Below are 12,151 nucleotides of genomic sequence, written 5' to 3'. Positions count from 1 at the left end.
CTCATTTTGTGTCCGTAAGTTTTCTTACAATCTGAAGACGTAAATGAGAAAATTACTAGAAAAAAATGGTTAGTGATATTATAATGTTTTGGCAGTAATGATAAATGCCAATTTTAGTTTGTTCACTGCCTAAGTTATTTTGTTATTATTTTTACAAACTTATTCTTGTTTGATTATAGAAAAAACTGGACTGAAAATATTTTCTTGAAAAAATCATTAACTATAAAGCTGCTTTACTGAGATCGGAGAAGCTACAAACTTTTTCCAGGCTTAGATATTCACGTAAAGACATAATTCAACCCTAACTCCATATACCTAAAATGTGGACTTACCAACTTTTGGCAGTAACCCCACGATATTATCTTTCTGTGTTATCGTCACATATTGACAACTTTTACTTTATCAACGTTGCATAGTTTTAGCACCTTTGATATTTTTATATGTTACCTGAAAAGCCTATTTCACACGTATCGTTCAAATCCGAAGGCACGGCAAAGTTAGGGTGGGTGGGTGCTTATTTATTAACTTTGTTTTCTTTATTAATATTCTAATCGTAGGCAAAAAAAATGCAAATGGAAATCGAGTGGAGATTAGTTAGCTTCGTGGTGTTCTGGTTAGTTCGTTTACCTGTCATTAAATAATAATAATAATAATATAATTTGAAAAAATAATTGTAATACGATAAAAACCAATACACCATACGTTATTTTATCGTGCCGGATGGATTTTTACTGTGGTATAAAAACGGTCTAAGGCTCATTTCAAAGTATTTTATAAGTGAAATTATATTAAATAGAAATGTACATAAATATAGGACAAGAAATAGAAATAGGATAAGACTACCACTTAAGAAAAAAACAAAATCACAAAATAGCTTAATGTATAAAGGGTTAAACTGTATGATGAGATGCCTGAAAGTATGAAGAATGAAAGAAAACTTACGGATTTAAAAAAAAAATGTTATGTTTATTGTAATAATGTAGTTATGTAAGAAATATTTAATAAGTATTTGTTATAATTGTAAATATATTAGTTAATATACAATGTAATATTAACTAACTTAAGTAAATAAATAAAAAATAAATAAAAAAAATTCAGATGGATCGTACAAATCCAGACGATACGGTAAAATGAGGGCGGATTGATTTATTTAGTTTATTTCTATATTATTTATTCAGGGCTAAAGGCTACAGTCGAGAAAAAAGTGTAAAATGCCATTTCAAGATTAACCGCAATGGTTTAGAGCCAAACTTTTATCGGCCTTCCTCGAACGGTTAGTCTTAGCTACGAAAAATTTAGAATCAGGACATGAAATGCTTTTTTTATGGGAAAATAAAACACCATCATCTAACAGATACTGTCGTCCAATATATTTCGGACATGATCGAACACGAAATTTCTATACTTTTTCCAACGCAGGTGGTCATTTCCGAACATACAACTGCTTTTGTAAAACACATTTTTTTTATTTCGATAATTTTCAATAGGTTTTCTTATTGAAGCACATTAGTGACTATGTATCAAACATCAAAAATCATATCGTGGGTATACTGGCAAAAAGCTTTAACTCTCAAATCCCTGTTTTGAGAAATCAAGCAATTAAGTTTTGCTCCAATTTTACTCTTTTTTTATCTTATTTAAATATAATAGAATTTTAAGTGCTCATTTAAGAACATGTTTTGAATTTTTCTGTTTCTTCATTTTCTATCAAGTAAATATTAAGTTATTTAAAGCTTTTAGCCTGAATAAAATACCGGGTATACAACTTAACCATAAATGTATTTTAAAAACTACCTACAGAAATATGAAATTTAATAAACTTAGTGTATTTTGCCGTTAAGAACTTTACAAAACTGCATCATTAAGTCAAATCCGTATATTTACGAGTTAACGTTTTTTGCCAGTATACCCACGATATTAAGTTGTGATTGGAAAAAAAAGTACGTTACGTAAAAGTAAGTTACGTGGTGCTGATTCCCCTGTTTTCCCCTAAACGTTGATTCTAAATTTCAAGTCGCTACGACTTACCACTAAAAAGTCAATTTTGTACTATGGATGTAAAATTACGTAATTGTACCAAAGAGCGCGGTAAAATACCGTAATTTACGGTATAAATCGATTATGACGTCCTGTTTTTTTTTTCGAAGATATAAAAAATAGGAGTTCACATTTTAAATTTTATAATACATAATGCTACTTCAAGGTTTGCCCGCTTTACAAGGCATCAGGTTCTCGACGTCCTGGACGTCCGCTGCTAATTTAGTTGGCATTTCGTGTCAGAACTACGAAATGCGAACCTGACTTGTGGGGATGCACAGGAGCTGGCAGCCGACCGTGATGCCCGAAGAATTTTTGTGAACACCATATGCTCCAACTAGGTAGCGGACATGGAATGATGAAGATGGTGATGACTTTAGATTGGTCAACTATCAAATAATTAGTAAAAAGTTAGTGCTAATACCGCATTTTTGATAAAATGTATTTGATGTTCAAACGTGTAACTTGGAAAGTATTGGTCCGAAGAAAACAAATTATTAGGTACTATTTTGAAGTAAATTTATTTTCTCAGACTTTCGTATATTTTTTTCTACAAAATCAATAGGGACGTAATTATACGCAAGTCTGTTTTTTTTTATGGCGGCTTGAGCAGTGGTCGTTCAAGGTCACAAACTTGAGGTTTTACTAAGGGACCTATGTCCACTGATCGTATTAAGTTTCAAAACATTATAACCTTTTTCATCAAAAGAAGTGAAAAAAGTACATACCGAATGACCTTGAACGTCCCATACGTATAATAAATCTCGACAATCACCCGCGATTGGATATACACCTAGTTTTTGGTCATGTAACGCGTCCTAAAACAAAGCTACTCGTATTTTTTATATCTTCGAAAAAAAAATAGTACGTCATATTCGTTTTTTACCAAAAATTACCGTAAAATACCGTATTTTACCAAAATCTGGTAAAATACTGGGGTAATGTTACCGCCTTGCATCTCTATTTGTACCCAGGATTTCCTATAAAATATTGATTTAAAATAGATTTTTAATAATGTTGATTTTAAATTTCACATTTCTACGACTTTGCCGTTTAAAAAAAATATTCTATCGAGCAGAGACCGAGTCAAATTTGGCTCAAAAATAGCACCGTTGACCTAGAAATCGCATTTAGAATGAGGTATCCAATTTTCACGACTCTACGTTTCGGAGGAGTTGCTGTGACGAACAGTTTTAGGATTACTTTCATTATAACACACTACCAGTTCACCATGAGGCCAATTATACGTGTGAAATGGGCCCATATCTCACCATGGTAAAAATCCACAAGGCAGGGTATAACATGGTAGATTGATATTTTTTATTTTATAAGGCAAACTCAACAACCAGTACACCACGAGGCCGACTAATCTCCACTCGATTCTTTTTTTGCAGGATTATTTATTATCTGGGGGTAACTGCTGAATAAAAATTGTAATAAATGCAAAATAATAAAATAAATTCCAATCCACCCTAAATTCGCCGTACTGTGTGGATTTGTACGATTCGTGTGAAATGGGCCTAAGGCAGCTTCACACTGGTCGCGAAAGTACAAGTCTACATGACAGTAAAATTATGGTGAATAGATAAAAATCCTACAAAAGTTGACAGAGTGGAGATAAGCCAGCCTCATGGTGTACTACTGGTTTCGCATTCGCCTGCCATTATATAAAAATTTAAAAAATACTATCTACATTATAAAACTGAAAAAACAGGTGTGTTCATTTTTTCACAAATTTTTTAACGGCTTGTCGTAGCATTGAGGAAATTTGATAACATTTGAAATGCAATATCTAAATCAACTGTGCTTTTTTCGAGCCAAATTTTTCTCGGCCTTCCTCAGTATTAAATTGAACATTTTAACAGTAAGTCGCGGCGACGTGAAATGGCTCTTTATAGACCTGGGCTTGGAGGGGGAGATTTAGCAAAATGTAAATTCTCACCTTCCAAACAGTAGCCAGGCTCTTTATAGACCTGCACTTGGAGGGCGAAAACTATTCACGGGGATCTGTCACAATAGATCTTCACAGGTTGCAGTGACCGTCAAGAGCTTGAATAGCACTAAATACCACCTTTAAGAATAAGTATATAATTGAATTTTCAACAGTAATTCATAATGACGCAACATGAAATTTATGTAAAATGTAATTTATAGATGAACCATGCTATTTCGAACCAAATTTTCCTCGGACTTCTTCACAGTTGATCTAGAAATAGCATTTTTAATGTTGATTCTAAATTTCATGTTGGTACGACTCATTGTTAAAAAGTTCGATTTTATACCGAAGAAGCCAGAGAACAAATTGGCTTGATAACAGCCTGGTTGATCTCGAAATCTCATTTTACATGTTGGTTAAAAATGTCACATTTCACAGCTTACCATCAAAAGTTAGATTTTTATAATAAAATAAATAATTCTGAAGAAATTGTCATAAAAGAAGCACAGTTGATCTAGAAACGGCGTTTTACATGTTCATTATAAATTTCAAAAAGATCTTTTTTATACTGAGGAAAGCCAACAGAAATTTGGAATGAAAATGGAGCCGTTGACCTGTAAATTTCATCAAATAGAATGACGTGTTCAGATTTCACGTCGCTATTACTTACCGTTTCGGAAGAATTCCTATGACTAACATTTTTAGTTCAACCATGCAGTTATTGTTAGGCCAAATTTTTGTCGGGCTTCTTTGGTAGGTATAAAATATTGCGGATTTAATACCCGTATGCAGAGACAAAACTTAAGGTGAGGAAAGTACATTCTAATTTCAAATGCAGAGAATAACCCGAAGGTGAAGACGTTTGTCTCTGCATACGGGTATTAGTATCACTTGTCCTTTATTTTTATAGATGTTGTGTTGATTACCTTGATGAATGAGGTAGGTGCTGACTACTTATGCCGTGGTTTTGTGAATCTCTGGGAAAATGTTTTACAAACCAAAAAACAAGGGTAACAAATAAATGCTTACTCTTTTGATAAATTTTATTCCAATTCGGTTGGGCAGTATGTATACTACGTATGCACCCAATAACAATTCAAAGGTAATAAAGGAAAACTTAAGGGGGGAAAAGACTCAGCTGAACTAAAGTTTTTTTTATTAATTAGAATAAAATATATTTAAACACTTATTTTGACATATTATAATGTGATGCTTATATTTTATACACAATAACATCTACTTTGCTTATAATTTATTTCACAAATTTATACATAGACTGTTAGATAGAAATAATATAATATGTACTTATATATACATGTGTGTGGAAATTTAATATAAAAATGTACAATAAATTGTTTGTCATAGCTGCAGTATTAGGCCTCGAACATGAGATCCACAACCAATATGATTTGTATTAAGGAACCCAACTGCACAGAAATGTTTATTATACAACACTTTTATCCACATATTCTCTAAACTTATGTACTGCTAGCAGATTTTTATAATATATTTATGTTTTTAAATCATCATTTGTTTTTATTATTACATAATACAACTTTTTTCCTTTCTTTGTTAATCCGAAATCACATACATTTAATAATAGGTATAAAAAATCTGTGTATTTTTCCTATATCTATAAGCTAACTATAAAGGGGAGCAAATGTACACTATTCCGCCAATTGAAACCAGAACAGATTTTAGAAAAAAGAGCATCAAACTTGTACACCGGGAATGGACTTATCTCTGATGATTTTATCTCGGGAAGTAGACCATTTGTCAATTCATAGAATGCAGATTGCGCGTTGAATTATTAATTATTTATCTCGGTTGTATTGATTACATAGTCTACTTCTCAATATGTAAAATAGAGTATTTCTAACGTTACAGTAATTTTTAATATGAATAACTAAAATCATATTGGCAAGATAAACCACATTAAATAAGACACATGGCACATTACTTACTGTTCCAAAATGTTTCGGAAGGCTATTCGAAGTTTTATATAATACGCAAAGTTAAATCAATCGCACTAATGTTTACTATTAGCAGGCAATTTTCAGAAACACGGAAAGAATACAACCAAAGCCTCTTTTGATATTCCATATTTACATGCATACTTATACAAATCGAGCAGTAAATGCGTAGCTCTATGACCAAATCATTAATATTTTGTCAAAAATATTGGCATATTTGCTTTTATACAACTTATATATATATATGTACACTGTTGAAAGTATTCCCGTCATATAACTATAAAAATATATTACATAGCTATCTACATTAATTAAAATATGGAGCTTTGTTAATTTTATGCTGACAAGGACTTTGAAGAAATTGATTGAACACAGTATTGATTTTCACTGGATAAAAATTGAGAAAAGCTTTTAAATGCTTAAGTTAATCCTAATTTATAATAATTGTCACCGAAGAAAACATCAAAGTAAAATTACCAAAGGAAATAGTAACAGACAGGTGAAGAATTATCAATTTCGACAGAAAATCAGATCAATCATGATAGATTTAAATAGTTACACGATTCTGTACATTGTGATGGTAGTTACCAAAAGTTACAATACAAACAAAAGAAATAGCTTCCCAGAAAATGTGTCTAATTTGGATTGCATATTTTTCCCGGTTCAACAAATATCAGCGCTTAAATCATAACACTGCGTATCTCGAAAAATGCATTTTATTTTATTAAAACTATACGCACCAACACGTGATTTACATAATTTGAACTTTTCAAGATTACTCATACAAAAATAGTTTCGACCTTTTTTATTAAACTAAAGGGTTTATTGTTCTTTGTAAAAACCTGTCTAAATTGAGATGTATGGTGTAATAATGTAGTTGTATTTTTTTTTTCATTCTTACGAGACAAATGTGACAATGAGAATATTAGAATTTAGTTAGGTGTGAACCATTTTGAATATTTATTTACCGAGTGTCGAGAAAAAATTGCATCAGAATTCAATTTTGCAAGTTCCAACTCTGGCCTGAAAATGCAGGTCCTCGACGTTAAGAACACAGGACACATTATGGAATAATGTTTGAAATTTTGTATTAAAAGTATATAAATGTTAGTGGGTAAAACAGAAATCGATATAATATAATGTTTTTATTTAGCAATCTGTTTTTCATTTACATCCACTTATTATTTAAAATGAATCAATAGAAAGGAAGACAATCGAGTAGATCACAGGTTTAATCATTTATTCCAACTTACTACACCTCAGTATATTTAATTTCTTAGATACAGGGTGCGGCATTGCTATCTCCCTAGTTTGTGTGACGCGAGGATTGATCATACGTTGATCGAGCACACATGGTGTGGAGAAATGAACAGCGCACTTTTGCTGTAGAAGCATATATCTGTCAAAACAGGTATGTAGTAGCCACGCAACGTATCCGTACTCGATTCCAAATTCCTGTTAAGTACTCGGTGCCAACTAGTTACATACCGAAAATCGATTCCGTTGTGGGTGAAAAAATTCAGGGAAACAGGATGTTTGTTAGAAAAAAGAGGTGCAAGTCCTCTAACAGCTTGAACACCCGAGAATGTCGACGCAGTCAGGCGCTCGGTTTTGCAGTCACCTAAAGCAGCGAATCCGGGTTCCGAAAGTTAAGACGTATTGTCGTAGAAAACAGACAGTCTTCGCCGAAAAAAAAAAAAACTCCACATTAAATACGTGCAGTAGATTTTAAATAAAAAATTTAGTCTCTTTTTAAATCGAACATTACGACATGCAAATAATGAGGTGTGGTCTTAAAAATATCATATTTGTCAATTTACTTTTTTTTGTCGAGATGGGGTTGTTTTGTCTCTGCGAGGAGAATTCACCATAAAGACTTCTTACAAGATGTTGTTCATCCTTACAAGATGGTCATCACCCAGATTTGCAGTATGTGAAAGTTTTCCGGGAATTCGATCTCCCTGAGAGCAGATATTCAGTGGCCCCCATACTCGCCAGATTTGGTCCCCAGCAAGTTTTTCTTGTGGGGTTGTCTCAAAACTGAAGTATATAAACATCATATTAATGTTTTTTGTAGATATTTCTTGATTAAACTCTATGGTTAATGATTTAGATAAAATTATAAATAAAACTTCTTGGTTTAGTTTCCCTTTTATTTAATTTGACCAACGAGCGGTTTCGCCTAAGAACCAGTCCTGAAGATGCCTTCTTAGGCGTAATATTATCTAAATCATCACATAAGCATCGCCCAAGGAACTTGCAAAACCTGAAGGAGGCAATCTGCGATAAAATTCGCCTCATACCCCCAAGAAATGCTCCAGAAAGTTATGTACGCTTCAGAGATCTCTCGCAGGACTGTTTAGACAACGACGGGCATCACTCGTCTGACGTTCTTTTCAAAACTACATAAGATAAAACTTTCTATATTGTAGTTTTCAGAAATTTAAAAAGATTGTACCTCGGATAGCATTTATCCACCTACAAAACTAGGGAGATGGCAATGCAGCACCCGTATTTAAGGCCTTTTACAGATAATTTTTTGGGGCAACGATGGAAGCTACAGTGCAGTTCGAAACGTCGGTAAAAGGACGAAAAACACACAGCATAATAACCCAGAAAACATCATCCCCACCCTAGCTGATGATTATTTAAAACATAATTTTTTAGTGGAAATTTAAATAGTGCAGTCAAATTTTTTTTTTATTAAAAGGTACAACAAAGGCTCCATTATAAAAGAGTGATCTTTAAAAAGCAAAGAATAATGGGAGTAAACAATAAAATGAGTATGGATTAAATAAATTATTAAATATTTTACAATGACGTTATAAAATTAAGGAACATAAAAAAGAGGTTTTACTATAATGTCAAGTCCATCTTCACAGTACATAGGTACCGTAATTTCACACAACTATGTTATTAAGCCACAACTATGATCCAAATAGATGTGTGCTTGAAAAAACCGATAACTGAAATATGAGCGATTTCTAGTGAGAAGTTCATTTCGTTAGCTTCAAACTTTCTTGGCCACCTGTCATTTCAACAAACCGTTCCCTTTTCCAGCTAGTGTAGATTACAGGTAATGTTATAATGTTATTGTAAAAATAATGAAAAATAACACTAAGTTCAACTATGGTCCATATATTTACATTTTAGCGAGGAAGACAAAAGCGATGGACATTCCTTGACCTCGAGATCTTCATTGAACTTTTCAGACATTGAAGAGAGCATTGAATGATGGTTACCTCCCTACAAGAGAGGAATTTGTGGTGTATATTTTCAGGGGAGAATATCGGCCTGGGCAAGTTACGAATGTGGAGGACAATGGGGCTTATATAAAATGTATGGCAACTTATGGAAGTGGCCAGATAAAGGCGATTTTTACCTATTCATAAGTCGAAGCAGAAAAGCACCGACAGAGAGCTTTTCCAAGTGCCTAAGTTCTAGAGCATATATGGTAAACCCATTAGTTGGTGATTTATCTGAGAATGTTTTAGGGGAGATTTTGAAAAATAATATAGTTCCCTTGATTTCTATTTATTATTTATCAAGATTTAGTAAAAATTAAATAGTATTAATTTCTTAGTGTAATTGGGTTAAAATTACAAAATAAATACTTTTTATAATGGACTTCACCAAATCTGTGTTTTATTTGAAAGATTATTGACTACCCGATAATATAAATGCAAAACAGTTCACCAACTGTTGTTCTTTATTGATTTATTAAGGGAAATATAATATGGACTATAGTTGTGTGCTTCATAATACAATTATGGTCCAAAGTTCAAAAAATAAAATACAATATAAAAGTAATAAAAATCATCTTTTTTTAAAAACATCAATTCCTGATCTTCCTGCATTTAATATCACCAGCAACTAAAAGCTTTATTTTAAATGTTATAACAAAATTTAAAAAAAATATAGTTGTGTGAAATAACAGTATATCATGCAAATGCATTATTTTGAAACAGGTGGTTGATGAGAGGACTGTGGTACAATATAAAAAGAAATATTTTTTACAACTCTTAAGAGGGAGAAATCGCCATTGTGCAATTGTGACTCCCGCTCGCCTATTAACACTAACGAGGTCATCACTCTAACGCAATGGTAATGGTAATGCATGCAGATTAATGAGCGATTGCTTCATATTCGTTGTTTATGATCTCAACATTTCAAACAGTTCCTTTAAATATGCATAACCCTGTGCAAAAGTAGTACGGTTTTCTAGTGCTATTCAATAAGTTGATTACATCACAACGAAGTAGAAAACGGATGTTCGAGTGGTTTCTTCAAGTTTGATTAACAGACTTCATATTTTACAGTAAGCAGATGATGATTACTGATTACATATTGTACAGCAAACCAATGTACGAACATCTTGTATACAAATATTAGATTGAATACATAATGTATAAAACATATAGCGAGTGATAAAAAAACACTAGTGATTTACACAGTGGACTTAATTTTATAAGGCAGAAATTCACTCCTATAATATATTTGTACTAACTTTACATAAAGATTTCTTTGTTTTCACAGCTACATTTTCATTAAAATTATCAAGATCTATAAAACGATTAAAACAGCAATTTTAAATTAACATATACTTTCGTTTTTAAAAAAAAATGCAAATAAGGTAATTATAATGAAAATTTTTAGCTATAAAATCAAGTAAGATAAGTAGCGGTCGGTTTAGCATGACCAGAATACATTCGAAAATGTATTATATAATATAAATAATATTCTTCGTAGAATTGTTTTGAAAATATATAAATACTTATGACATCATAGATTTATTATTTTTTTATCAAATTTTAAGAGGACGCAACAGAATTTGCAAAAATGCGCATACATCTTAAAACTATGTAAACATCTCGGTATCTAAGCTTGCCTACGCTCATAAGATAAACTCATAGTAGGCAAGGTTAAGTGGTGAGATGTTTACACAAGATTTGTTATTGCTAAAAATTTAATTTAGCTTTCGAATCATAAAACCAAGTAAAAAATTAAATAAAGAGAAAAACAAAACACTACATGTGTTAATAGGAATAATAACTACGGAAATCCAAAGTCATTTGCCCTGTGAAGCTTATTTTCAACAGGTTCTTTGTTCAAGTCAACATGGACTAGACCAATGTTCTCAAAGTCCTGATGAAAATATGTAAATGCACAATATGTATGATATATAACTCAATTTTATACCACCCATTATTGTGTAACGTGAAATAAAAACTACCAACTCTGATGAAGGGACAATTCTCGCTTGGCTGGTCACTAATATCAATGATTAGCAGCTAAAATATCTTGAATGACAATTTTGACCACCTACACATTTTAAAAGTGTTTCGATAGCTAATAATTTAGAAAAATAGAATTATGTCATAAAACAGACACTTTGGTAACCGTGTTGTTATTATTCAAATAAATGTTCTATCATAAAAATGGTTATCAATAATGTTTATTTAATCTCCTGTAAAATGCACAATTGTCGGTTAAGGTAAATAAGCGGTTAAACATCTGTAAAACGATTAGTTCAACAGCATTAATTTTATCCTTTTTTGTTTTTGCTTAACAGAGTATTTTTCAACTTCTATAGTAGCTATATTATATGGTGGCAATTTTAAGAAAATATATTTGGTCAAAACAAGGTACGTTATTCATATAAAGATTGTAAATGTACCTGTAACGGTTTGTATTAGTAAGAATAATACAGACCAGAAGCATTCGACAGATAAAAAAGTACAGTAAAACCCATTTTTTACGTTTTTCAATGGGAGGGACAAAAAAAGTATAAAACTGAGGCAAACGCTAAAGTGATAAAAAATTTAAATGTATGGGGAAAAAACAGAATAATTACACAAATATTTAATTGATGTTCCAGACATGTAAATATACCACTATAAATATTGTAAAAACATTCAAGTTTGTAAGTGAAAATCCTTGATGGAAGTTCATTGTAATTTATTATAGAAATAAAAGACGGGTGATACAGATAATTTTATATAATTTTAAATAATATAATGTTGTCTCTATCCTTACTTTTTATTATAAATATGTTGAATTTTATAATAAAGATATCAATCTCGAAGATGTCACGAAAGCGATGAAACCGGCAACTGGTTTTTCCAAATTTGTGGATGAAAGTATCACTCTTCTTTTATTTCTATAATAAATAAAAAAATATATAATATTGTAATTGTAAAAACCG

General features: G+C 31.6%; 1 protein-coding gene and 1 long non-coding RNA gene across 2 annotated transcripts in view; one reads left to right on the top strand and one right to left on the bottom strand.

Annotated features, from left to right (window-relative positions):
- Positions 1–2,846: 2,846 nt before the first annotated feature.
- LOC148284007 (uncharacterized) lies at positions 2,847–6,985 on the top strand. The gene is made up of 2 exons (XR_015825446.1): positions 2,847–3,751; positions 4,884–6,985. It is a non-coding gene; the product is annotated as an uncharacterized LOC148284007 (long non-coding RNA).
- Positions 5,503–12,151, bottom strand: part of upSET (SET domain-containing protein upSET) — a 42,038-nt gene continuing 35,389 nt past the window's right edge. Inside the window, exon 13 of the transcript XR_015825445.1 lies at positions 5,503–12,106. The gene's annotated coding sequence lies outside the window, so the exon portion shown is untranslated. The remainder of the gene's footprint in view (positions 12,107–12,151) is intronic.

Source organism: Micrasema longulum, unplaced genomic scaffold, assembly GCF_059751315.1.
Source record: "Micrasema longulum isolate JH-2025_06_02 unplaced genomic scaffold, ASM5975131v1 h1tg000170l, whole genome shotgun sequence".
NCBI classification, from domain to species: domain Eukaryota; kingdom Metazoa; phylum Arthropoda; class Insecta; order Trichoptera; family Brachycentridae; genus Micrasema; species Micrasema longulum.
The sequence above is the reverse complement of the archived record's forward strand: the minus strand, read 5'-3'. Positions and strand labels throughout refer to the sequence as shown.